This window comes from Tiliqua scincoides, chromosome 6, assembly GCF_035046505.1.
Source record: "Tiliqua scincoides isolate rTilSci1 chromosome 6, rTilSci1.hap2, whole genome shotgun sequence".
Taxonomy (NCBI): Eukaryota; Metazoa; Chordata; class Lepidosauria; order Squamata; family Scincidae; genus Tiliqua; species Tiliqua scincoides.
Genome location: NC_089826.1, coordinates 53,639,063 through 53,666,676, shown reverse-complemented (window position 1 = coordinate 53,666,676; position 27,614 = coordinate 53,639,063). Strand labels below are relative to the sequence as shown.

At 46.1% G+C, this 27,614-nt stretch overlaps 1 protein-coding gene across 1 annotated transcript in view; it reads right to left on the bottom strand.

Moving 5' to 3' along the window:
* GALNTL6 (polypeptide N-acetylgalactosaminyltransferase like 6) overlaps window positions 1–27,614 on the bottom strand; it is a 629,228-nt gene that overhangs the window by 399,945 nt on the left and 201,669 nt on the right. The gene's annotated exons all lie outside the window — the stretch shown is intronic.

Here is a 27,614-nt window from a genome sequence, read left to right as displayed (position 1 = left end):
TTTACACAAGAGCAGTAACATACCCATTTTCCACAAAATAAAGCCTTAGAACTTATTAGTACAATCCCATTCAACAATCCCCCCCCCCCGCTGATGCAGAGGGGCCAGTGTGGGCTGTGCTGCATCCAATGGGGGAGAATGGAAGGCTGGATGTCTCTTTGAGGCAAGGTAATTCCCCCTCACTCAACTTCTCCCCATTTCCATGTTGCTCCAGATCTCCCAATCCTCAGGAGTGATTTGTGGGGAATTCAGGGAGCTGTGTGATGATATGAGGCAAGAAAGACTCTCTGGAGAAGATTCTTTTTGTTCATGCAAGGTTTAGCTCCAACCCAATGGATTGTCAGGGCTGCCCCAAGGAGTGGTGAGGCCCAATGCAGAGCATTTGTGTGGGGTCCCCACTGCCACGGCCTCCTCAGCCAGCAGCTGCGGTGATTGCAGGCTCACGACTGCAGCCTCAGTGATCCCAGTGCTGATGGTGCTGTGTGCAAAGCATGGCACCTGGAATCAGTAGCCAGTGACATGATGACATCAGCACCAGCTGCTTCCAGGTGGCCCACTTTGGCCCACTTTGTTCTCCATGCCTTGGCATGGACAATTCCAGGACAGTGGTAGCATAGCGTTGGGTTCATTTTGGTGGAATCGGCTGACTAGCCCAAGGCTGGCACTAGATTCATGATATTTTCATTTTAACATGGATGACAGACTGGGAAAGATGTACTGAAGTATTATTTCAATAAATAATATTTGCACTGAAAGTTTCTTCACTAGCACTAAACTCTCAAAGAGATATTCAGTGCTGGTGGGAGGCAGACAACACCCAAAGCATAGCCTGTCACACAATAAGTGTGTAGTTCCCCAACAGCATGGAGTCAGAGAAATTTGCTGCTTTCAAGCAAGTCATTCTGTTTTCAGCTGAAAGCAAATCTCCAACTCTTTCAACTGCTTTATTGAGCAAGATCCTCCAAAGTTTGCTTCCACATTTTGTTCTGAGATCATTTCAGTGGCAACTCTACCGCTCACTGCAAAGGAAGACAACTTAGGGCCCAATCCTATCCAATTTTCCAGCACCTGTGCAACCACAGTGCAGCCCCAAAGTAAGGGAACAAATGTTGTAATCATGGGGGACTTCAATTATCCTCATATTGACTGGGTCAATTTGTGTTCTGGTCACGATAAGGAAACCGGATTTCTTGACGTGCTAAATGACTGTGGCTTAGATCAGCTAGTCACGGAGCCCACCAGAGGACAGGTGACTCTGGATTTAATATTGTGCGGTACGCAGGACCTGGTTAGAGATGTAAACGTTACTGAGCCATTGGGGAACAGTGATCATGCTGCAATCTGTTTTGACGTGCACGTTGGGGGAAGAATACCAGGCAAATCTCTAACAAAAACCCTTGACTTCCGATGGGCGGACTTCCCTTAAATGAGGAGGCTGGTTAGAAGGAGGTTGAAAGGGAGGGTAAAAAGAATCCAATCTCTCCAGAGTGCATGGGAGGCTGCTTAAAACAACAGTAATAGAGGCCCAGCAGAGGTGTATACCGCAAAGAAAGAAGGGTTCCACTAAATCCAGGAGGGTGCCCGCATGGCTAACCAGCCAAGTTAGAGAGGCTGTGAAGGGCAAGGAAGCTTCCTTCCGTAAATGGAAGTCTTGCCCTAATGAGGAGAATAAAAAGGAACATAAACTGTGGCAAAAGAAATGTAAGAAGGTGATATGGGAGGCCAAGAGAGACTATGAGGAAGGCATGGCCAGCAACATTAAGGGGAATAATAAAAGCTTCTTCAAATATGTTAGAAGCAGGAAACCCACCAGAGAAGCGGTTGGCCCTCTGGATGGTGAGGGAGGGAAAGGGGAGATAAAAGGAGACTTAGAGATGGCAGAGAAATTAAATGAGTTCTTTGCATCTGTCTTCACGGCAGAAGACCTCGGGCAGATACCGCTGCCCGAACGGCCCCTCCTGACCGAGGAGTTAAGTCAGATAGAGGTTAAAAAAGAAGATGTTTCAGACCTCATTGATAAATTAAAGATCAATAAGTCACCGGGCCCTGATGGCATCCACCCAAGGATTATTAAGGAATTGAAGAATGAAGTTGCAGATCTCTTGACTAAGGTATGCAACTTGTCCCTCAAAACGGCCACGGTGCCAGAAGATTGGAGGATAGCAAATGTCACGCCTATTTTTAAAAAGGGAAAGAGGGGGGACCCGGGAAACTATAGGCCTAACATCCATACCGGGTAAGATGGTGGAATGCCTCATCAAAGATAGGATCTCAAAACACATAGACGAACAGGCCTTGCTGAGGGAGAGTCAGCATGGCTTCTGTAAGGGTAAGTCTTGCCTCACAAACCTTATAGAATTCTTTGAAAAGGTCAACAGGCATGTGGATGCGGGAGAACCCGTGGACATTATATATCTGGACTTTCAGAAGGCGTTTGACACGGTCCCTCACCAAAGGCTACTGAAAAAAACTCCACAATCAGGGAATTAGAGGACAGGTCCTCTCGTGGATTGAGAACTGGTTGGAGGCCAGGAAGCAGAGAGTGGGTGTCAATGGGCAATTTTCACAATGGAGAGAGGTGAAAAGCGGTGTGCCCCAAGGATCTGTCCTGGGACCGGTGCTTTTCAACCTCTTCATAAATGACCTGGAGACAGGGTTGAGCAGTGAAGTGGCTAAGTTTGCAGACGACACCAAACTTTTCCGAGTGGTGAAGACCAGAAGTGATTGTGAGGAGCTCCAGAAGGATCTCTCCAGACTGGCAGAATGGGCAGCAAAATGGCAGATGCGCTTCAATGTCAGTAAGTGTAAAGTCATGCACATTGGGGCAAAAAATCAAAACTTTAGATATAGGCTGATGGGTTCTGAGCTGTCTGTGACAGATCAGGAGAGAGATCTTGGGGTGGTGGTGGACAGGTCGATGAAAGTGACCCAATGTGCTGTGGCAGTGAAGAAGGCCAATTCTATGCTTGGGATCATTAGGAAGGGTATTGAGAACAAAACGGCTAGTATTATAATGCTGTTGTACAAATCTATGGTAAGGCCACACCTGGAGTATTGTGTCCAGTTCTGGTCGCCGCATCTCAAAAAAGACATAGTGGAAATGGAAAAGGTGCAAAAGAGAGCGACTAAGATGATTATGGGGCTGGGGCACCTTCCTTATGAGGAAAGGCTACGGCGTTTGGGCCTCTTCAGCCTAGAAAAGAGACGCTTGAAGGGGGACATGATTGAGACATACAAAATTATGCAGGGAATGGACAGAGTGGATAGGGAGATGCTCTTTACACTCTCACATAATACCAGAACCAGGGGACATCCACTAAAATTGAGTGTTGGGCGGGTTAGGACAGACAAAAGAAAATATTTCTTTACTCAGCGTGTGGTCGGTCTGTGGAACTCCTTGCCACAGGATGTGGTGATGGCGTCTAGCCTAGACGCCTTTAAAAGGGGATTGGACAAGTTTCTGGAGGAAAAATCCATTATGGGGTACAAGCCATGATGTGTATGCGCAACCTCCTGATTTTAGAAATGGGTTATGTCAGAATGCCAGATGCAAGGGAGGGCACCAGGATGAGGTCTGTTGTTATCTGGTGTGCTCCCTGGGGCATTTGGTGGGCCGCTGTGAGATACAGGAAGCTGGACTAGATGGGCCTATGGCCTGATCCAGTGGGGCTGTTCTTATGTTCCCATACCTTAAGGAGGCCTCCACAACTGTCTCCCCAACACAGGAGTCAGTGCACGCCCTGTTGGCACTGCTGCACCAGCACTGGAAAATTGGATAGGATTGGGCCCTCATTCATTAGAGTGAAATGATGTACTGGGGAAGTTTTTTTGGCACAGCGGGGCTCTTTGTCTATTGTTAACACCTGTTTTATGGAGGATAATCACCACCAGCCTTCTCCAGAAACCCCATTCAACTTTTTACAGGGATGTGGTTTCATTCTAACTCAGAAGCAAGTTACCTGTAATGTAGATGTAGCACATTAACGCATCCACTTAAAGGATGGTACCATTAGCTGAAAGACAGTGTGGATGATTAATTAGGAGGCTTTTGTAGCTGACATAAAAGATCAAAAGGAAAGGAGCAAAATGGATTTCTGCTGAAGAAATCTGATTAACTGCAATATGAAAACACTAAAATATTCCATCTCATTTATTCTTGCTATCAGTGGGGAAAAAGAATGTTGCATCAATTGTCAACACAGAATGCATCAAATCAGACTGATGATCTAGTTAAAAGATTTTGAACGGAACAAAAGCTGTTAAATAGAAGAAGAACTAGGTCTGATAATAACTAAGGAGGGTGCTCCTTCACTCTCTCTGTGCATCTGTCACTAAAGGAACAGAAGAAACAGCCCTACTTATGACTTTCCTGGCTCTGTTTTGGTATAGAAGAAATCAGTGGGGAAGAGCCCTGGCAGAGTCATTGTTCAACATCCACATAAGGAAAATTGCACTGTTTTTAAGGAACGCTAATTAATGAGTTGGGAATGGAAAGAGCAATGAATGCATTGTTCATCACATTCATTATAATTTACAAAGTACAGGTGTCCCCCAATATCCGTGGGGGGTAGGTTCCTGCTGCTTCCACAGATTCCAGAAACTGTGGATAGCAGCAAACCCTACTCAAATCCCCCCGTCTTGCTCATTACTCACCTCTTCATTTGCAAAGCACAGCTTTTTGGCTTTGCTTGCTACAGAATGCAGAGAACATGAAAGTAGACACTGAGAACACTAGACCTAGAGCCCAATCCTGAGCTTGACATGTTCGCTTACCGCTGGCGTGCACTGTCACAAAAGTGCTGTAAGACACTTTGCAAGCTCTAATGCAGGGTGAGCACTTGTGCTAGCCCAGCACTGGCTGGCGTCAGGCTAGCACTGGGTAGGCACCTCGCCTCTGCTGCTTGGCAGTCACATGAACTGCTGAGCCACGGACAGGAAAGCTGGGATAGGGGGGAGGCGGGGAGGAGGCATTCCGGGGAGGTGGGAGGTGGGTGGAGGGCGGGGAGAGGGTGGGGGTAGGTATGATGGGGAGAGAGTGGGGGGAGGCGTGACAGGAGAGGGAGTGGGGAGGGAGGGAGGGAGGCAGAACCGGTGGAGCGAGGCTTCACAGGATCCAGAGCCTTCACTTCAGGTTCAGCGCCTGACACAAAGGCTTTTACTTCACAGTTAACCTTTGGGTCGGTGGTGAATCAAGTAGCCCCATTGCGGAGCTACTCCCTTTACCCAGGGGAAGGGGATAAAAGTTCCCTTCTCCTGAGGTGCCATGGGAGCATAGGATGCGGCGGCAGCCGTTTTCTGTGCCGCCGCAGCTGCGCACCATGGGAGCTCAGGATTGGGCTCTCAGATGGTAGACTAATGTAACAGGGAGTGACAGAGTGACACTAATAGGAAGTAGAGTCTAGAGTTCTCTGTCTGTCTGCTTCCTCTGCTGTCCACTTCCGGATACTGGAAGGACACCTGTATTCCTTTTACAAGTCTGTGGCCTCCTAGATATCAATGTAAAGAATATTTAGAAACAAAGAAAAAGAAATCTGGGGAGGATTTTTTGCCATTTTTAGAATTTGTTGCATTACCTTTGTCTTGGATTTTCAATTTTTTTATGCTTATGAATTTTATACGTTGTGAATTTTAAAACTGCATTTTGTGGATTTTGTATATGAAACCCTCTTAGCCAGCTTGAGCATTCTTATTGAAAAGCCAGGTTACAAGTTGGTAAATAAACAATAGAAATGGATTTACATGTATCTCCGTTTTCTCTCTAATCATATCATGCCTATCCTTAAATCACAGGCTTCTAGTCCATTCCTGGCTATTGCATAAGCTTCTCAGCGTTACCTCTGAAAATGTGCCTGAGTTCGCCCCTACGGCTTATGTCAGCACTCTCATTTCCCATCACATGTCTGTGTATGATCTTTGCTCATTCAGTTCCACTACTCTCAGCTGCCCAAAGATGTGCTGCTCCCTCAAACATCTCTGCCCTTTCTCCTTTGCTGGCTCGTATGCTCGGAACCACCTCCCACAATGCCTCAGTGATACCACCTCTTTAAATCCCTCCTCAAACCTCACCTTTTTTGTGAAGCTTTTAACCCAGCTCCCTAGTCTCCATGCTAAATTGTATATGTGCATGCAAACATAGACAATCATGTACAAAAACACTTCAGTCTTTTCCTGCTCTCCCTTCCTCTGTTGTCTCCCTCAAGTCCCTTTCAGATTTTGGGCCCTTCAAGACTAAGGAGCCATGCATATGGATGACACAACAAAGAATTTGAAAAAAAAACCCACAAATAATATAGGGAGAAACCAATTGCATCACTCAGATATAAGAACATAAGAAGAGTCCTGCTGGATCAGGCCAGTGCCCATTTAGTCCAGTTTCGTGTATCTCACCGTAGCCTACCAGAAGCCTCAGGAGCACACAAGACAACAAGAGACCTGCATCCTGATGCCCTTCCTTGCATCTGGCATTCTGAGGAACCTACTTCTAAAATCAGGAAGTTGCACATACCCAACATCACTTGTAACCTGTGATGAACTTTTCCTCCAGAAATTTGTTCAATTCCGTTTTAAAGTCATCTAGGTTAGATGTCATCACCACATTCTGTGGCAAGGAGTTCCACAGACTAATAACACAGACACACTAAGTAAAAAAATATTTTCTTTTGTCTGTTCTAACTCTCCCAACACTCAATTTTAGTGGATGTCCTCTGGTTCTGGTTCAGACGTACTACCCTTCTCTACTTTTAGTTCCATGATACATAGACCAGGGGCATGCAGAACCTTGTGAAAATTTTTGCTATTTTCCTCAACATTGCCCAAAAATTTTGCCCAAACAGGAATCTCAACACTACCCTAAAATTTCAATTGCAGTATAGGAGGCAGCAGAAAATATATGGAGATGTATTCTTTCTGTTGTTTTGTTTGTTCTTGCTTGACTTTAAACTCTTTGGATGTTTCTTCTACGCAGGAACTTTTGAGATCACCTTGACATCTTGCTTGAGGTGAAATTCAGTGCAATGCTATCTGCAATCTTATAAGATAAGGAATACAGGTTTTGTGATGAATGCAGCTTCCCACAGAAGAAGTAAACACCTGGCCAGGTTGCCCTTATAGCAGAAATCCTAAATGTACTGGTTTGGAAGGGACAACCTCATCTGTGTGAAAGTGAGTTCTGGGACTGGACTCCCAGTTCCACGTCTCAGGAGTAGGTAGTCTTCAGAATGTCAAAGCTTAAGCGTGCCTCTAAATTCTGCTCAATGAAAGTTCAACCTTATAAGGTTCAGATCACAATCCTGAAGACATGCTTAGCCGACACAGACCCCCTGTGCTGGCGCAAGAGTGTTGTGAATCTGCCATAAAGCCCATTGGTGACTACTCTTGAGACATGCATTAGCCTCCCTGTGCAGAGATCCAAGTAAGTGCTGGCCAAGGCAGACCAGTGCAGGGGGTGGAAGAGAGTGACAGGAGGATGGAATGGAGGTGAGGAGCAGGCATTTTTGGGCAGGAGGAGGATAGTTTGGGAGACGGAGAGGGCCCAAGAGGGGCATGGGATCAGCTGTGGCAGTGTAGGCTGAATCCTAACCCCCATCCCAGGTACGGGCAGCCTTACACAGGCTTCTTAGATTTGCGCCACTGATTTAAAGTAGCCTCAAAGGGGTGGCTGGGTTTACTCAGAGTAAGGGGAAAAATATCCCCTTAACCTGAGTTGCACTCCAGTCAGCACCTATCTTGTACTGGATACAGCACAGGCCACTTGGTTTGGGCTAGGATTGGGCTGCTTTCTAAGGCCAGTGAGAAATGATTGCCAAAGTTAAAATACAATGAATTTAAGTATTTAAGAAATGTTGCCGTTTACATCCCAGTGAATAGGCAAAAGTACTCCACAATATTCTGATGCATAAGGGCCCATCTGTTCTTGTTATTTATAAAACATTTCCACCAGAGATCTCAAGCCCAAGGTATACTGAATTTGGCCAACAGATGGAGGTCAAATTCCTGTGATTGCCTGACTACTCTTGAGGCACCTGAGTTAGCTTGGAATGGCCTACAGCATTTTTCAATCTGTTTCGGGTAAAACTTCATTGTTCATCCAGGTCTGGACTCGACATGAATCATTTACAAGGAAAAACATCGTACAGCTAAGGCTATAATGTGCTCAATTAAATTAACGTACCTGAGAACAAATGCAATAAACATCAGTCTGCCGTTGTTGAAAGGAATACTGCTTAGCTCTGCTTGCAAAAAACCCAAATACTGGAACAGACAAAGACATATGATGGCTTTTGCCATTCAGTAGCAACAGGAGAATATCTTTCTTCTTTTTAGATTGTGCACAGAGGGAAATGTTTAAATACAGCAATGTTTAGTTCGTAGAATCATCATTGAAACACCGGATTTTGGTTTCAAATCCACCAATGCTAAGCAGAATCGACGTCTATATAAGACACAAATATGATAATCTAACAAAGTGTAACATGTCCAAATTGTGACAAATAAAGCCACCATGTTCTTGTCACGTAATGAAAGATTAACACTGAAATGGTTGTTCTGAGTACTACATGTTAATAGCCCTCTGCACAAAAACCACCAATTGTATCCTGACCTTTCTTGTGCTGGTGTTCTGTAGCCACCATATGGGAGTAAGCCCCATTGAGTACAATGGGCCTTACTCCCGGCATTTCCTCCCAGAGGCACCTGAAGGGGGGGTCGGCACTCCCCGATCTACTCATTTTGCCTCGCGATCTACCGGTAGATTGCGATCCACCTATTGAGCACCCCTGCCTTACAGCAAATGCACAGCTATTTGGGGTCATGCCTAGGGGGCACAAATCCACTCCACATGTTCACTGAAAATGGGGGAGGATGCTTTTGGAACACATATCTCAAGGCACTGGAGTGAGTAACTCCAGCACCAGTAGAAGTGCTTGTGCTCACACTGTGGAAAAAAAGGGATAAGTACCATGCAACAGTATAGTGAGGACAGCCATTTGACTTTTAACATTCTGGAATGTCAAAGTTCACTGACAAATCCTGAAAAGAGTTAAGCATTTCTGTTTGATTCGTTTGGAAAAGGACAGTTGAAAATATCAGGATTTATCAAGTTTACATGGAGAGAGTAACATAAGCTTTAAACGTATTGTAGAGACTAACCTTGTTATAAAACTTTACAGAAGTTTGCACAGCCTTACTACATTCAGGCATAATTCATCAACGCAGTGCATTCTGGGTCACCACATCACCACAATTAAAGGCCAAATTGGAAAAAATCAAAACTTCTTTGTGACCTGATGCCCATTTCAGTGAGAGACTATCTGGGTGCAGACCTGCACAACTAACACATTTCAATGTTCCTTAAAAGAAATATTTGTCCCCTTTTCCATTTTCTCTGTTGCTTGCCTCATCACCATTTTCCCTGATAATTTACATTCTTAAACCTATTCCATTATTACTCATGTTCCCTGCTGTGGCATAATTAAAAACTGCACACTCAGTGGAGTCCATTATATTTATAAAAAGAGAAGAGCAAGTCTGTCAGCTGAATGGGGAGCAGGAGTAAAGCCAGAGTCAGCTGGGAAAACAGCATAACTTACAGCACAATCTTAAGAATGTTCACCAAGAAGGAAGTTGCACTGTGTTCAATGGGGCTTACTCCCTAGTAAATTGGTTTAACATTACAGCCTTATCCACATTTTGGAGAACATTTGTTTCCATTTCATGTCTCCAATTACTTTTTTGTTCATCAAGTCTTCATTAGCTCAGTGATTGTTGGTTGTCTTCTGTTCATTTCATTACTCCCCACTTATCTTTGTATTGCCTGGTTTTTGTTCTTTTAAAAATATTTTTGCCACTACTTGCAACTTCTGTGTCGTAGTTGTCTCTTAAGAACATAAGAAGAGCTCTGCTGGATCAGGCCAAAGGCCCATCCAGTCCAGCTTCCTGTATCTCACTGTGGCCCACCAAATGCCCCAGGGAGCACACAAGACAAAAGGCACACATAGTACTCCTAATCCCTCTTAGTGGCTCCCTGGTTGCCCTGGATGTAATGAGATTCTGGGGTATGGTGGGAAAAATGATGGCAATCATAAAAGCCATATTGGCCCCCCACTTTCAACTATCATTTTTTTCCCAAGTGCCCCAAAGTGTTGCTGCATCCAGATACTGCAGGGAAAGCAACATGGAAGCAGCCACCTAGTGGCTGTGCATAGGACCTTCATGGCCACCAAGAAAGGATATGCACAAATGGACGTGAATGGCATTCTGACAACCAACACAATCTCATTCATTTCAAGGTACACTAATTTCAGCACAAGGAAAAGTCAAATAAAATGAGACCAATTTAGTTCAATGTTTCATTTGCACTTAAAAATAAAATGCACATCCTGGAAAGCCTCACATAGATGTCTAAGGTTGCCAAATCTTAGAAGGCTGGGGAAGGAAAGGGGCTGCACTGAAAGGAAAAGTCAGAAAAGGTGGAGACAATACTGAAAATGATGAAGAAAAGGGGTCTTTTTTTTATTGTATGCAACTCATGCTGCTCAATGTGTTTCAGTATTCTGGCTCACCTTTTCAGAGGCAAGAAAGTTTCATTCCACTTACTGTAGTTGTTCACTTAGAGCATGTTGTTTCCAAAAGGTTGCCAGATCCCACTGTTCACAGCACGATTGCCCTCACACAGAGAAGGGAAACTCTCCACTCACATTGAAAAATCTGATCTTAGAGAAGTGTTTACATTTCCTAAGCCACCTACAGATCTTTTTTCATTGCAACCCCTTCAAATTAACATTGAATATAATTTTAACTAAAATCTACTGGCTTGATCACACATGCTCTTGATGACTGCTGCACCAGGTAACAACTGCATGTGTGAATGGGCTACCTGAAATCAAATGCCACAGGCCATTTTTGTATCTCACAGCACCTTAAACAATGCTTTTCAACTCACACATTGAACTGCAAGACATTACATGCCGAATAAGTGATGAGAAGTGATGAGAAGTCAAGTTGTATCCATGCGAGTGTGAAACATCAACCCCGATGAGATATTTTGCTAGTCTAATTTGACACCACTTCCCTTACCATTTCAGAGGGTAAAATTCTTCACATCCACCCTGAGCTCTCTTTGGGTCAAACCTGAGACCACTCAAAGCTTCCCAAAATCTTTTAAGAGACATGTACAACCAACATTAAAAAAGAATGTAAAGGCTATTTCTGGGTCCTAGCACAGCCCATTAAAATCAGTAGCAGCTATGTTGAGACAGCTATAAGAAAATTGTGGCAAAATGCAACTGATTCTACTAATCAGTCATATGGCCCAATCCCATCTAAAGGAAGCACTGGCAGAACAAGCATTCAGCCAGTGTAGGTTGCCGCAAAACAGGTGTAAAGTGCTTTGCAGCAGGGCTACCAGTAGGTGTGCTGGCAGGAAAACGAGAGCCTTCCCACATACATTGGCAGATACCGGGAGGCTTGCTGGAGCAGGTAAGTCCAGTGCAGAAGGTGGAATGGGGTGGTCGGAAGGCGGGGAGAGGGTGGAATGAATGGATGGGTGGTGAATGGGCCCAGAAGGGGGGCAATATCAGCAACGGTGTTGCACATCATATCCAAACCCCCTTCCTGAACCTGATCCACCTGCAAGGAGTAACACAGATTTGCTCCAGTGATATCACTGATAGGAGTTGCCCCATGGCGGTTGCTGGGGCTTACCCAGGGCAAGAAAACAAATGTCTCTTTTACCTTGAGGTGACCTCCAGCCGCTGAAAATCCCCTGCAGGATGCAGTAGAAGGTGTGCTGGCACTGCTGGCCGGTTGGATTGGGTTGACAACCCAGTCAGTGTAGCGCAGATGCAGGTAACTCTGCTTTTCAGTATTCAGGATGAAAATTGACAGTGGGACATTTCCTTTAGATTGCATGAAAGATGACAGAAATCCCAGCACATAATATACAGTAATGTTGCTATTTGGGGAGGGGGGAAGTGGATTGAAAGGTAGCGGTCATGGAAGCCATAAATATCTAGATATCTCTTTTAGGGAGAAAGAATCTTCCTCTAACCAGAAAAAAACATAAATGGTCTCAAGCACAGGGTAAACTGCCTTTGTGACCTCCAGCAAGCAGCAGTGAATACTTAGCTACCACAGGATCTGAAGTCCCTCAGCTATGACTGACAATCCAAGGTCTATTGAGCATTGCCATCTGTCAAGTGGGAGCTCCTTGGCAAACAACCTTGGCACAAGGTTACCCCATGGGTGCCACCAAACACACAGAATCACTAAATACAATTCCTTTTCAGCATCATTATTGCTATTAATTAGCTGATGCCAATTTAGAGGGAAATGTACAGAATTAATAGTTTGCCTTGTTTACCTCTGTAAATATTCTGAACAGGCTGTTTGTTATTTAAGTGTACATAGTCTCTCCTGAGAGTCTGTTTCATTAGGGCTGCATCAAATGTTTGCACATGGTATGAAACGAATGCAGGGAAGAAGCACGTCCCTCATCCTGTTCACCTCTCTTCATTGCCCCAAGCAGCTGCTGCTTTGGTACTCAAACTGCATCTTCTTCGTGGGAATAATGATGTCACGTTGTGAGCACGACGATGCCATGACATCGTGTAGCCAGTCAGATCTTGCTGGCTACATGGCGACATCATAAAACTAATTCAGTGTGAGGGCAATGCTTCCGACACATCAGTGCCTCGGTCTGAATTGGGTTCAGGAGGGAAGCATGACCTCAATCCAAAAGGAGCAGAGAAGACAGCACGAGTGCCTGTGGTGTTGCAAACATTTTCACCCCCTTTCAAGTCCCCTGAAGACTATAGAAAGGGGAACACAGCATAGCCAAAAATATGTTGCATGAAAATGTCTCCCATCTCCCACCCGTTTTCACTTATGTACCCTGTACTGTACATTTGAGCACCATGGCTAAGTAACAGGTACGCAAGAAGCAATTTAGGTGTTGCAGCTAAAAGTTAGTGGAACTGTGCAACTCAAAAATATAAAAAAAACATTAATATATTGGTTATATTGAATAGATATTAGACATGTCCCCAATTCAGACTGATTATAATTGGGTCTTCCTTTTGCAACATATCAAAGAAGTCTGGCAAGAAGTCGACACATATTATAATCTATATTTTCCACGGCTCTTTCTGGCTTATTGCCTGCAACAATCACAACGGAATCAGCTGCCCCCATTCTAAATGCTATCATTATATTTCTGAGCTCCACTCTGGTAAGAAACTTGCAAACAAAAACACCCATCTATTCCACTCTCAACCAGCTAGAAAGAGTTTTGTTCATAAATGAGTCTCGAAGCTTATTAATGGGCATTGAAACTGAGCATGGCAAACTGGCTGTGAAATTGCAAAATACTTATTTCTAAAAGACCTGAAAACTGGCTTTAAAATGCTCATCTGTTACATTTTAATTTCACCATCATTACACAATCAATACAACCATAGAAGCTTGGGTGAAAAACATACACTTTTGTCCTTAAAACATACTGAGAGGGAAGAGAGACTGAATCTAGCTATATGGTGCCTATACATTTTCCCTATAGGGCAACTAGTCTCATGGGCAGGGGAAATCACACAAGGGGGGGGGTCTAACACCCTGGGTGATGGGCCCATTCCAAATCCCCCCAAGTCATTCTGAAAGGAGAAAATGTCTGTCCATAGGTGTTTATTTTTTTTAATTGCAACTAGCCTGGCTCTAAGTAACCCACATTCTTCTCTCACAGATCAAGCCATGCTCATTCACAGCCCAATCCTGAGCTGCTCAGAACGCAGGGCTGCCACAGCGCCAAAATGGCTGCCATGGCATCCCTCACACCCTGGGCAGCTGCCACCTCCTCCTTGGGAGAAGGAGACATTTATCCCCTTCCCCCACATAAGTAGCCCTGCAATGGGCCAACTCGATTCTGTACCCGCTTTGATCGGGCGCAGAGAAACAGAGTTCCATGATGAGCCAAGAGGCTCGATGTGGGGCTCTGGATCTGGCAGAGCGAGCTTCACTGGTCCCATCCCCTCCCTCCCTCCCCACTCTCTCCTCCCGCCATGCCTCCTCCCACCCTCCACCAGCCTCCCCCACCCCAGAAGGCTTTCTCCCCACCAGCCCCCCACACCCCCACTGACCGCTTCACCGCCAGGCAGTCCTGGTGACCACTGAGCGACAGACCACTGGCCTCCGACCGACGCTGGCCGAGCATGGGCTCGTACTGGGCTAGCTCCGGCACTGGGCTGGTGCTAAGCCCAGCAAACAAGGAGGTAAGCCAGAGTGCAAAGCTCAGGACTGGGCTCTCGTTGTCCTAAAAAAATGGAAAGTGATAAAACTGCTGGCAAGTTTATTCAGGGCTATCAGCAATTCATGTAATTGTATGATGTAAAAGTGCCTAGAATCTGGTATGTGAATCTAGATTAGGACTCTTTGAAAACTCAGAATTCGTTTAAGATGACTGTTGGCAACAACGAGGACCAAAATCAAGCTCATGCCTAGTTCCCAGGAACCATGGTAGAGGCTGCCCACGTGCACTTTCCAAAGTATGGGAGAGTATGCCATTTGGGAGGCCCTCAGCACCCCCAAAACCTACAGTTGCTGACATAATTGTCAGGAGTCAGGGTGGTGTAGTGGTTTGGGAAGTGGACTTAGACCTGGAAGATCCAGGTTCAAATCCCCCCTCAGCCATGAAGCTTCCTGGGTGACCTTGGGCCATTCACTTTCTCTCAACTTCACCTACCTCACAGGGTTGTTGTGAGGACAAAAGGAGGGGAGCAACTGTGTACACTGCCTTGAGCTCTTTGGAGGAAGGGTGGTATAAAAATGTGAAAATAAAACAAAAATAAATAATAATTGAACATGCATTTTGGCCCTGCATGTGTTAAAAGAACACATAAATAGAAGTTTTTCTGGTAGCAGTTATCAGAAAAGGGACTGTAGAATGCAGAGAAGGTGTATGAAACTGGTTATCTTGCACTCCAGCCCCAACACAAATCATGTCCCAAAAACATTCTGCCTAAGAAACAAAAGCAGCTTCCCTCCTGGAACTAACAACGGCTTACACTCCAATCCTAAGCGTCCTGGTGCCTGCTGGTGCAGCAGTGCCAAAGCAGCTACCACTGTATCCAGCAGGCGCCGAAAGTTTCCATGGGGGATGGGGCTTTAGTTCCCTTTCCCCATGGAAAGCCCCAAGTCCTGCAATGGGGCTTCTCAAGTTTGCACAGTTTTGCTGGCGCAGACTTAACAGTTTCCGTTTCAGGCTTTCCAGTCTGACATGGAGTTCAGAATATGGCAGAGCAGAGCTCTGCAGGTACCACCCCCCTTCCGCCCCAGTTCTTCCCTCACCCCACCCCACTTCGCATTCCCCCACCCTCCCAGAGGTGCACTGCCACCCAGTACTTTAACTTACTGCTGGCGGCAGCACGTCCTCCTCCTGCCAGTGCTGGGCATGGCACCTGACTGATGAGGACCAAGTGCCAGCACTCCCTTCTCTCCCAGTGCTGTAAATGTGCTTTACAGCACATTTATGGCACCCAGTATCAGCGCTAGGGCTCAGCACTGGTGCCGGGACAGTTCAGGATTGGGTCCTTAGAGGCCTATTTTTGTTGTGACCATAGCTCAGGGGGAAAGGGTTAAATGCCCTCTCCCTAGACCAGGGGTCGGCAACCTGCGTTTCTACAGCCGCATGTGGCTCTTTCAGCTGTCTGCTGCGGCTCCTCCAGGTGAAAGTGGCAAAGAGTGTGACAGGAGGCACCTGTGTTGGCTGCTTTCCTCCACCCCCTGAGCTCACTGCCCTCCTCTCCCCTCACCCCCACCTGCCCCGCATTGGTTTCCCTTTTCAATTTTGCCCAATCTGCAGGCTTAAGGTCCCTGTTTTTCCCTTCCCCAACTCTCCAGCAGGCTCAGCCAATCAGCATCCAGCAGGCTCCTGGCTTTTTTCTGTTGGAATGACTCAGGGCCCTTCACTGGCTGACCACCAGCCAATCCTGAGCCGCCTTCCTCCTCAGCCATTGCAAGCCCTTGCAGCCGGACTTTTCCTGAGCAGGTCCCCACTCAGTGCAAGGAGAGGCTTTTCCTCCACAGCAGAGGAGACATCCTGTGTGTCTACTCAGTAGTAAGCCCCATTACAGTGGATGAAGCTTGCTCCCAGGAAAGGCTGCCTGGGATTGCAGCCATGGAGCCTGCTCCTATGCATGTCTACTCAGTTGTAAGCCCCATTACAGCAGATGAAGCTTGCTCCCAGGAAAGGCTGCCTGGGATTGCAGCCATGGAGCCTGCTCCTATGCATGTCTACTCAGTTGTAAGCCCCATTACAGCAGATGAAGCTTACTCCCAGGAAAGGGTGCCTGGGATGGCAGCCTTGGCACCTGCTCCTATGCATGTCTACTCAGTTATAAGCCCCATTACAGAGGATGAAGCTTACTCCCAGGAAAGGTCACCTGGGATGGCAGCCTTGAAGCCTGCTCAAGGCCAAGCGCAAGGATGGGTGAGTGGGAGCCTGTGCAGGTCTGTTCCAGAGTAAGCCATGATGTAGTCCCTGGGCTACTCCCAGGAAGGTGTGGAGGGCTGTATCCTCAGCCTCCTCCTGTGCAGGTCTACTCACAAGTAAGCCCCGCTGTAGTCAGTGAGGCTTCCTCCCAGGAAGGTGTTGAGGGCTGCAGCCTCAGCCCCCTCCTACGCAGGTCTACTCACAAGTAGTCAGTGAGGCTTCCTCCCAGGAAAGTGTGGAGAGGACTGCAGCCTGAGAGCTCCAACCAACTTGTCTGCTCAGAAGTCCCATTGTAGTCAATGGGGCTTACTCCCAGGATAGCGTGGAGAAGGTTGCAGTCTGAGTGAGGGCAGGCAGGCAGGCAGGGCAGAAGCTGGCCTGTGGTTGCCCCCCCACCTTGCCCCCCCAGCTCTGGCTTCTTCTCTTCCCCACCTCTGGAGACTGTGTCCTTTTTTCCTTCCAGCAGGGTGCCTCTGGAAGGTGGGGGGAGTTCTTTAGTATCCATGTAAGATAAGCAGATGTCATAACCACCATATGTATTGGAATCCTGGAAGATCTGGTGAGGAGCTAGATGTGGTGTCAGCAGTGGCCCCTTTAAGGGTAAGGCCTGGGCATCCAGCAGAGTGTGCTGCACAGCTGCAGCCACTTGAAGGCAATAGGGCCCTCAGGGATATAAGGAGCACCTGAGGAAGGGGGTATGGGTTGTAGAAGGAGTGCAGGTAGGAGATGAGACTGACTGACTGACTGACTGACTGACTGGGCTTATGGACTTTGACTTGGATACTCTGACTGATTTGACTGACTTACTTTGGAATCTGATCTTGGACTGTGACTTGGCTTATTGACTTTGGACTCTGCCCTGGATGCTCTGACTGACTTTGTGACTAATGGACTGTTGGAGACACTGGAGTTTGGTGTGTGGCTGCTGTGCCCAAGACCTGCTGAGGACCCAGGGTCTGCTGTAGTGGTGGGAGGCTGCTGGCAAGAGAGAAGACCTCTGCAGGTTGAACAGGCAAGCTACCCTGGAGGTGGGGTCCAGCAGGACTGCAGGGCAGAACCAGGGTCATTTGTTGGGGGAAAGAAGGGGAGCTAATTTGCTTAAAGTGGGCCTAATTCTCTAGGCAGAGAATGGCCTTGGAATCAGGCAAAACACCATAGAGGACCAGGCGTCTGAAAACACAGGACAAGAATGTATGACAAAACTAACTAAAAGCTACAAGAGGGGGCTACATTATAAAAATGGGATCTATAAGAGCATAAAGGTGAAAAAAAAAAACTATATATGCAGTATTATCTTAATTTTAGACGTCAAAAGGGTTTTGTGGCTCCTGAGGTTTTTTTTCTTCCAGAAAATAGGTCCAAATGGCTCTTTGAGTGTTTAAGGTTGCCGATCCCTGCCCTAGACATTGCAGTCCTGGTTGCCCATCTTTGTACAAAAAGACACACACACTCACAGCCAAACTACATGTCTAATGCAATGTGTTGTTTGGAAATCGTATCAATTCTTGCCCTCTAGCATTCGCAGTCAATGTTATAAATTACAAATGGTCTAAAAATCAAATCTCAGGAGCAGAATTAAACAAACATCCAGTTCAGAGTTGGTATTTACTTGGTTGAAGATTAAAAAAAAAAATTAAGCCGTGGAAAGGGAAACGGGAAAGACATACAAAGAATCTAAATGGCCTTCGTTAGACCACTTTGGAAAGTGACAGATGTGAACCACAGCCAGACAGCATTATCCAGCCCATTATCCAGCACAGAATTCATGCTTGATATAAAACCTGCTTTGTGGGTGCTACTAGGTATTCACATGCTATTACTGCACTTGACATCCAATTCAAAATTTAATTCATGTGTTCAAAGAATCTGGAATTTAAATCCACATTAACTGTGCATAAGTGGCTGGCATTTTTTTATTTTATTTTATTTGCAGTACTGTAATTAAGCTGCACTTGCCCAAGTCTTATTGAAATCAGATACAGGCAATGGTAATTTGAAAGGCTTCCCCCCCTCCCCCCAATACATTGCAACATGCATTCTGACCTCTCTGCATTCATGAAGTGTGAACGCTGATGATAACGGGAGAAAAAAGCAATCACAAGCAGGCACATAATGGTTATGCCTATAATAACTCCATTTTATGCCGCTGTTTGTATTAACATTATCCGTATTTGGTATATCTAATGAAAATGCTGTTACATCGTAAGAGCATTATTCCATCCACAAATGCTGGGTTATTATGCTAACCCCTGTGAAGCCTTTGAGATGGCCAAGACAGCTCCATCGATAGGAGTAAAACAGAGAGGCAACCTAGTAGAAGAACTGGATGGAAAACTTTGGATTGAAAGCAAGTTAGAGTGAGAAAGGAGCAGAAACTATGTTCTCTTTTTCTTTTCCATGTCCTGCTGGTCCCTTCATGATGGTTTATTTATTTATTTAAAAGATTTATACCCCACCTGTCCTCTACCAGAGCAGATGCCCAAGGCAGCTTACAACTTTAGACTTTAAACAAAAACAAACACACACATCACGATAGAAGCAACCATAAAACAACAAATACAAACAAAATAAGGGCATACAGAGGCACAGGGGTCAGACAGTCGACACATCGGACACAGAGAAGACTAAACAGAAATGCTTTGTTTAATGTCATCAGCTGTCTTTCAGTCTCACAACATACCGACAAAGGAACAAAATTAAAGATTTTCAGACAACTGCAAAAATCAAGGCCCTCCATCCAAGTGACTTTAATGATTTGGGCAGGCACCAGAATTATAAACTATCTCAAAGTGCTCTAGGATTTAGAATCCTTGATGTGCTTTCAGTTTAAGGTGATTGTGTAACTGTGTTCTGGATCAAAAAAACATTGCCCTGGTGCATGCCATTTAGCACTGCCTCAGACCTTCTCACATGTAAAAGTTTCTTGCCAAACTTTTATCTGATGGCCTCAGCCACTGCTGTGGCTAGCCCAGCTTTTCCCATTTTACTGCACTCTGCTGTCCCTCAGTTTGACTGTTCATCCCTCATCAATCCAAGCATCGGAGTACAATCTAGCAGTCACATGAGTTTCAAACAACAGCAAAACCAGGACCCTTGTGGCACCTTTCATCATATGTGTTCATGGACTAGGGTCTACTTTATCAGATGCACGTGGCAGCAAGCAGAGTGTGTGTGTGTCATACATATACACACACACACAAAACAAACAGAACTGAAACCAGGAGTGTCAGATGGTAGTAAATGAAAGTCACCTCATCTAGTGACAAACTTAAACACAATAAACACTGGAACAATTCACAACTGAAAAGACTGAGAAACCAGATGGAAGTATCAACAGTGGCAAAAACTAATGTACCAAGTGAAAGTGGTGATCAAAAGGGCAACACTTAATTCCAACATGGAAAAACCAAGTTCTGCAGCAGGTCCAATATTGTTTAGTTTTTGTTATTGTTTGTTATTGTATTGTATTGTTTTGTTATTGTTATTGTATTGTTTAGTGACTTTCAAATCACTGGATTAAAAAAGGAGGAAAAGAAAATCTTTCAATGCTTGGTTAAAATTCCAATGCATCAACCAGACTGACAGACAGACAGATGGGAAAAGCTCTTGTTATATCACATGTCAAGGACTGCGGACCAGTAGATGGCATACAAGTTTTACTTCTACACAACCTATCCCAGCTTGATCCTAGGTGTTGCCCTGCCAGAGCACACAAAATCAGGCTCATGGTGTAAAGGCACTGTAGGTCATTGTTTCTGCAGTACATTAATAAAGTCAAGAAGTACATGACTAGACCTTCTTTTTAAAATATGTGCCTCGGCATAAATATTGGCCTCATTATGCTGGGCACTGTGTTGTACGAAGGCTAAGCATACTAGTCAGACAGGAAGGGTACTTTAAGAAAGAAAGGAAATCAATGATCATATTGATTTGAGAATTACTGAACACAGTTTGGAACTGAGTAATTTATTCCTTCTGCACCTACCTAGTTAAACTGCTATGGCCAAGCTGCTCTGACAGATGCATGAGACAGCACAACTCAAATCCTAGGGAGATATTCTTTTTATGGTAACTCGTGTACTATCATGCAGTAGTTGGAAGACCAGGGACCCTTAGAAATGAAATGCGGAATGCAAAACCGTCTTAACACATTCAGAGTGCAATCCTTACCAGCTCTTCGGCCGACACAAGTCCCCTGCACTGGCCCAGCAGTGTTGTGAACATGTTGTCAAGTACCTCCTCAGGAGTTGGCTGGGCCTGTGCCGAAGTCCGTGCCAGCTCAGAAGAGCTTCATCCAGTACCCGAGACCATAGGCTTGTGCTGGCCTGGGCAGGATGAAAAGGATGATGAAAAGGATGGTGGGAGGGCATTTAGGGAGTGAAGAGTGTAGGTTTTTGGGTGGAAGTGGGTCCAGGAGGAGGGTGGGGTCGGCCACAGCACCTCAGGCCAAATCCTAACCCCCACTTCCAGCCTAATCAGCCTTACACCCGCTACATAGATTTGTGTCAGTGATTTCACAGGTGCAGATCCAAACAGCCCCATAGGGGTGGCTGGCTCGTGATACGGGTAAGGGGAAAATATCCCTACTCTGTGTTGTGCGCTAACCACCTCTTAACATGAGCTGGATACAGCACCGGCAAGTCAACCTGTCCGTTCCAGCACAGGTTAGGATTAGATTATCAGGGTTTTAATGTTCTGGTTCTTTCTCTGCACACTGTAGAATTAGATCTGGGAGAAACTTTGGAATTTGGAAGAGAGCCTTGTGTGGCACAGAGTGGTAGGTTGTAGTACTGCAACCGAGAACTCTCCCCATGACCTGTGTTCAATTCCCAGGAAGTGGGCTCTCATGTAGCTGGCTCAAGGTCGACTCAGCCTTCCATCCTTCCAAGGTCAGTAAAATGAGTAGCCAGCTTATTTCCCAGCCAGGGAAAGGTAATATGACTAAGAAAGGCAGTGGCAAACCACCCCATTTATAGCCTGCCAAGAAAGCGTTGCAGACACTTGGTGCTTGCACAGGGGACCTTTCCTTTCCTTGGAAATCCTTCTCGCAAGCAGCCAACTCTCAGGGGATTGGAAAACAAATTCTGTTGGGTACTACTTGGGAACAGGCCATGGCACAGTGCAAAATCCTTGAAGTTTGTTTGGATTCATGCTTCATTTACTGCAGGCTGGCATTGCTACACAGGGTTTACATGGGATTGGGCTGTAAGGCATGGGTCACTGTGGCAGGGTCCAAATGACTCGTGTATGGTTGATGCTGTCAAATCTGAGCAAGGATTGAGCAAGGGCTCTTCTCACCACAGCCACCACCTGGAAATCCAGGAGCAGATGTGCATCTAAGAGAACCCCCAGATTCTGGACCTGTTCCTTCAGAGGGAGTGCGACCACATTCCAAGCAGGATAATAGCCCAATACCTGCATTGAGGCTTTCCAGACCAGGAGAACCTCTATCTTATTAGGCTATAATCTCAACTTGCTCACCCACATCCAGCTCCCGACTGCTCACAGACAGCAATCGAGGACCTCGTACACTCACTTGGAATCAGGTGGAAAGGAGAGAAAGAGTTGGGTGTCATCAGCACACTGATGACTCCCTACCCCAAATCTCTGGATTACCTATCCCAGCAGCTTCACATGCAACATCTGATGGTAGTGGTGGGGGGGGGGGATGGACCAGAAGGACAACCAGAGGTAAGTAAAACTTTTTTTACTTACTGGGTAGACATCCTAGTGGCCTATGTGCTTCCTTGGACTCATACTAGCTGTGTAGCTGGCATAAATTTGAGAAGAGAAAGGAGAGGGCTGGAAAATGGAGTATAGGATCTGGTGTGCACTTCTGCTGACATAATCCACCCTTTTCAGCCCATTTCCCACTCAGAACATACCTCCCACCCTGAACCTCACCTTCTTTGCCTACAACTGCTCCCTCTATCAACTTATCTGGGTCAGGCCAGGCTCCTCGGAGGGGCCAGGCTCCTCAGTGACAGGCATGCAAAGCTGCTGACCTGTTCTGTTGGCATCTCCAAATTGCCTGGCAACTGTGCGCCATTTGTAATAGTGCCGCTGCATTTACAGCAGCAAAAGGCAACTTCCCTTGTCATAACCAGCCCATAGAACTGGGCTGTAAGTTCATTCCACTTTCTCACATTTTCCTTAGAGTTTGGCTTTGGAAACCAACTGAAGAGTTGCCTGTTTATCCTAGGCGTCGCTAGGTGGGTGCGGGGGCGCGGGCCACACCAGGTGACACGCCCTGGGGAGGATGCGCTAACTTCATGGCTTCAGGAGCTACCCCATCATGCCATACACCGTTGGATGTGGAATGGCCAGGGGAGCACAGAGCAAAAAACTGAATTACAATAGCTCCTTTCCTTCAAAAGTTATGGTCAAAAAAAAGAAGGGAAAAATGCATGGAGCCCTATGGAAAGTGAAAGTGAGCTGTATCTCGCATTTACTCACGAGTAGGCATACTTGCCACAGTCCGTCAGAAAGGGCAGGCTGAGAGGAATCCAATGACACCAGAATGGTCCCGATCCAATGAATGCAGCCCCCCAAAACACCCAAGAAGCTCCCCCCAGCTGCGACTGAGCCTGAGCTCAAAACGAAGCCACATGGCCACATTTACTTGTGAGTAGGTGAACTTGCCTTAGTCCGTTGGAAAGGGCAGGCTGAGAGTTTCCAAGGATGTCAGAATGGTCCTCATCCAATGAGTGCAGTCCCCAAAAATACCGGAGAAGGAGGTTCCTCCCTCCCTGCTGCGAGTCTATGGAGCCCCATGGAAAGCAAAGCAGCCTCACAGTTGCGTTTACTCGCGAGTAGGCAAACGTGCCTTGGCTGGTGGTCAGGCCAGGCAAAGGGGAATGTGAGGACACCAGAAGGGTCATTTTGTGATGTGTTGCTTACAGCTTAAAGTATGGTTTCCGATTATAAAGATTGTAACTCCCCACACGCTGATGCAGAAACACCAGGGGAGTTTCAAGTTGCGAAGGCCTCCTTGAGGTAAGGTAACCTACCCTACCACATCTTTTAATGGCATACTACTGAGTTTGTATACATAATGATTTGTTGTGCCTTTCAAAACTCAGCAGTTCTTTCTGATTTACTATTAACAAAACATTGACTTTGTGGAGTCCAATTTACATTTATATTAGGAAGCCATATCCTACAATACTTTATCTATGGCATGTTCCCTGTTCAAACAGATTGTTGCCCTCAACCATCTGAAGTCATTTGAAAAGCAAGCACAACTAAACAAGCCCTATATTTGGAACCTCCCCACAACGGCGACGATGAATGCATCTATCGTAATAAAGTGGTACAAGCAGAGTTATGGCCCAGTTCTACCTACCAGTAAAGTGGTGTAACGCACTTTGTGACGGTGCAAAGGCCAGGAGTGCCGGCATTCCAAGGGATGCCCACCGGAGTCCATAAGTCTGGTGTGGGAGGGGGGGGCCACAGGGGAAGGGTGGGAAGGACTGGAACAGAGCAGGGGAAGGCAGCTATGGGGACTGGGTGGGAGGATCGAGTCCAGGAGAGGGTGAGGGATAGGCAGCAGAGGCATATGCCATATCCTACCCCCTTTCTGGGCCTGATTTGCCTGCATGAATCAGCTCAGGCTTGCACCAGCAATATCACTAGCATGGGTCCATGTTGACCCATATAAGCTGCTGGGGCTTTCCTTGGGGCAAAGGGACAAAATTCCCCCATGGAACACAGGGTAGCCCATGCTGGAACCACTGCATTGACGTACAGAGAATTAGTTAGGGTTAAACTATAAGTGTCCAAATGATTGAGACACTGAAAGTTTTGTGCACTAACAAGTTTACTGTGACATGAGCTTTCTTAGGGCCCAATCGTATGCTGCCCTGGCACTACTCAGTACAGCAGCACTGAAATAGCTGCCGATGTAACCTGAAGGGCCAGAGAAGTATGCACAAGGACTCCTTGGGGTAAAGGAACATTACCCCATGGAGAACTATGGCAGACCTGGAGCTTCTCCAGCAGCTCTTTAGCTGGCACAGAACCAAGGAAACCCTTGTAGGGCTCTGCAGCTCAGGAAGAGGGATAGGATTCCACAGCATCTTCTGCTGCCATTTCTGCCCCCTCCCAGGCTTGATCAGTCATCTGGCCCAACCTCCTTTCACCCAGTTTGGCCACTTTCATGCCTTCTCCCCACTCCGAAAAACCTTCCCACCACCCGGTGGGGACACTCACTGGCTGGCATTCTTCCTCAGTGTTCTGTCCATGTGGAGGGCCAGTGCCACATGTTTCTCACCAGCGGCAAAGTGCCTTATGGCGCTTGCACAGCCGTTGCTGGGGCAGCACGCAGACCACCCCAGCATAGGATTGGGCTGCCTAGCATGAGTCCCCATGCAACTGATGAAATGGACTGTGATCCATTAGAGTTTATGATACAATGAAATTATTCATGTTTAAGATCCCAAATTGGTTTTGCTGCAACAGATAAGCATGGTTGCTCTTCTAGAATTTATCATGTGGATGAGGATCCCCTAGCTGTCCAGATGCAAGAGCCTGACCTTTGTTGAGGGGGTAGGGTGAGAAAACATTTGAGGCTATTCTTTTCTTGGATATTATTTATATTTCTGATAAACTCACTTTAGTCATATGTTATCCTAAGCATCCTAATCCTAAACCCCTTCCTGCACTGCTGCTTAGATTACTTTCACTGTGGGTAGAGCTGATGGTCTTCATGGCAATTATCCCCTACAAAGGCAGGGTGGCTTATAAACACACTGTAAATATTGATTTAAAGCTTAAAAATAATGCCTTGCTGAAGGCACTTGAGGAAATGCACTTCAAAACCTATTCATAGTAAGAATTAAGAAATGATTTTGAGTCATTTTTAATTATTTAGAACTTTCTATTTTCAGGGCAATTTAGCCCTCAGGTAGTAGTTCCAATGTCAAGACGCTACAGTAATTGACAATATGTTTATGCAAATGTTTTGATATGTGCTTCCCTCCCCCCTCCAGCAAGAGAGCTACCTGGAACATGTCACTTTGATGTCATTTATGCATCACACTAATTACTTGGTTAAAGAAGTGAAGTTTTAAACGAATCATTGAAGTTTGACCATTCTCTGAGAGCTTAATTGTCACTGAGAGAGTTTTACTTCTGCTAACTGGGCAAAGATGAAGCATTTTAATGTGGTGTCCTCTTATGTTTAGCAGGGGGAGAGCAACTGTCCTCTATCACCCCAGCATGGTGTCTTTTCCAATGGTTGATGCTGCTCTCTCTCTCTCTCTCTCTCTCATTTTGAGCCCTTTGGGGACAGCGAATCATTTTTTGGTTTATTTTGCTATGTAAACCTTTTTGAACTACTGCTTTCTGAAAATTGGGGGACGGGGACGTAAGAACTGTCCAGTAAGAACCAGAAATGTGGAGGGGGTATACTAAGACTATACTACCTTACCGTAATGGTTTGGAGCCTAAACAGTGAAAGACCATTCCTCCCCATATGAATCTGTCACTCAGGGGGGCTCTGTTTTGAGAAGACAAAATGTTAAGCATTCTTCGTTTCTCATAGATTTCATTTTTTTCCCAAGGAAAAAGTGCAGAAAGTGGTGTTATGTGTTTTTATTCCAAAAGCACATTTTTAAAAATTATAATAACTTTAAAAGTGTACTAGGTAAGTGATACAGGTGGTATAGTGTCAGCAGATGCAGACTGAGGGCCCAGTCCTTTCCAATTTTCCAGCACCGGAGCAGCCGCAATGCAGCCCTGAGGGAAAAAAAGTTCCCATACCTTCAGGAGGTTTGCCCCCCCCCCCACCCAAAGCAGGATGCAGCATATGCCCTCTTGGTACAGCTGCACTGGCCCTGGAAAATTGGATAGGATTGGGCCCATAGTCATTACACAGTCAATTAGGTGTTAGAAAATAGTGTTTCTGCCGTAGAAACAAAGAGTTCAATGTCAGGCCACATGGCCCGACACGGTGCTCAGGATCTAGTGGAGCTGAGCTCCACCGGTACCATCCTGCTCCTGCCCTGCTCCCTCCCCCGGCACGCCCTCTCCCCACCCTGCTGCCACCTCCCCCACCCCAGAATGCCTCCTCCCCACCTACCTCTCTGCCACCCAGCAGTTTGGGCAAGCGGCAGAGTACTGGCTTTTTCACCGGTGCTGGGCTAGCTCCAAAACTAGGCTGACACTAAGCCCCACAAACATATCTTGTGGCATGTTTGCGTCAGTGCATGCCAGCAGTAAGCCAGCGCACAGAGGTCAGGATTGGGTTCTCAGTGTGCTATCATGTTGCAGTCCTTACAACAACCTTGTAATGGCCCAATCCTATCCAGGGTCTACCAAAGTGGATCTTGCAATCTGCTGCTGTAAATTCCAGTCCAGTGCTGTCAAAGCAGTGCCACTGTCATGAACTTCAAAGCCACTGGTGCAAATGGCCAGAAGCCCTGCTTACATACCACCACTTCACCCAGCCAGTGCCAGAGCAGGTAAGGTGGAGGTGGGGTAGTTTGATGGCAATTCAGGTAAGGATCAGAGTCAGCAGCAGCTGAACTGGGGCAATTCGGAGCTGGGAGAGAGAGGATCTCAGCAGCAGCTGGGTGTTCCGCAATCCTATTCCCTTTTTCCAGTCTGACATGCACACCAAGTCTCCTCAGACTTACACCCACTAAATTCTTTGTTTGAGGAAATTCATTGGTAGCCAGACTGCTTATGGAGAGATAAGTAAAGAAGATCTTCACTCATCTCTCCCAGGCTACCTGATTACCCAGCCACCACTATAGCAGTGCACACTCCATAGGCGCTGCTGCTTCACACAAGCTTGTGGAGAATCATATTAGGCTGCCTGTTAAGTATCATTATCCCCAAATGGCAGCTGGAGAGCTGAGGTTCAGAGGCATTGGCTTGTCTCAGGCCATGTAGTGCGTTCATGGAAGAAGTGAGACTCAAACTAGAAAACGAGGTTAGGGACAGGTTTTTTAAATCCCAGTTAAAATACATTTCTGTGAAAGTATTTGCATTTCCATGCTAAATTATAACCACAATTAAGATGGCATTCCAGTACAATGTTTTAAATAGTTGCCTGGCACGTACCTGGCACACTCTTGCAGAAAAAATGTTTTTGCTTCTCTAATGATGTCATCATAAAGCTATCCTGCCATCT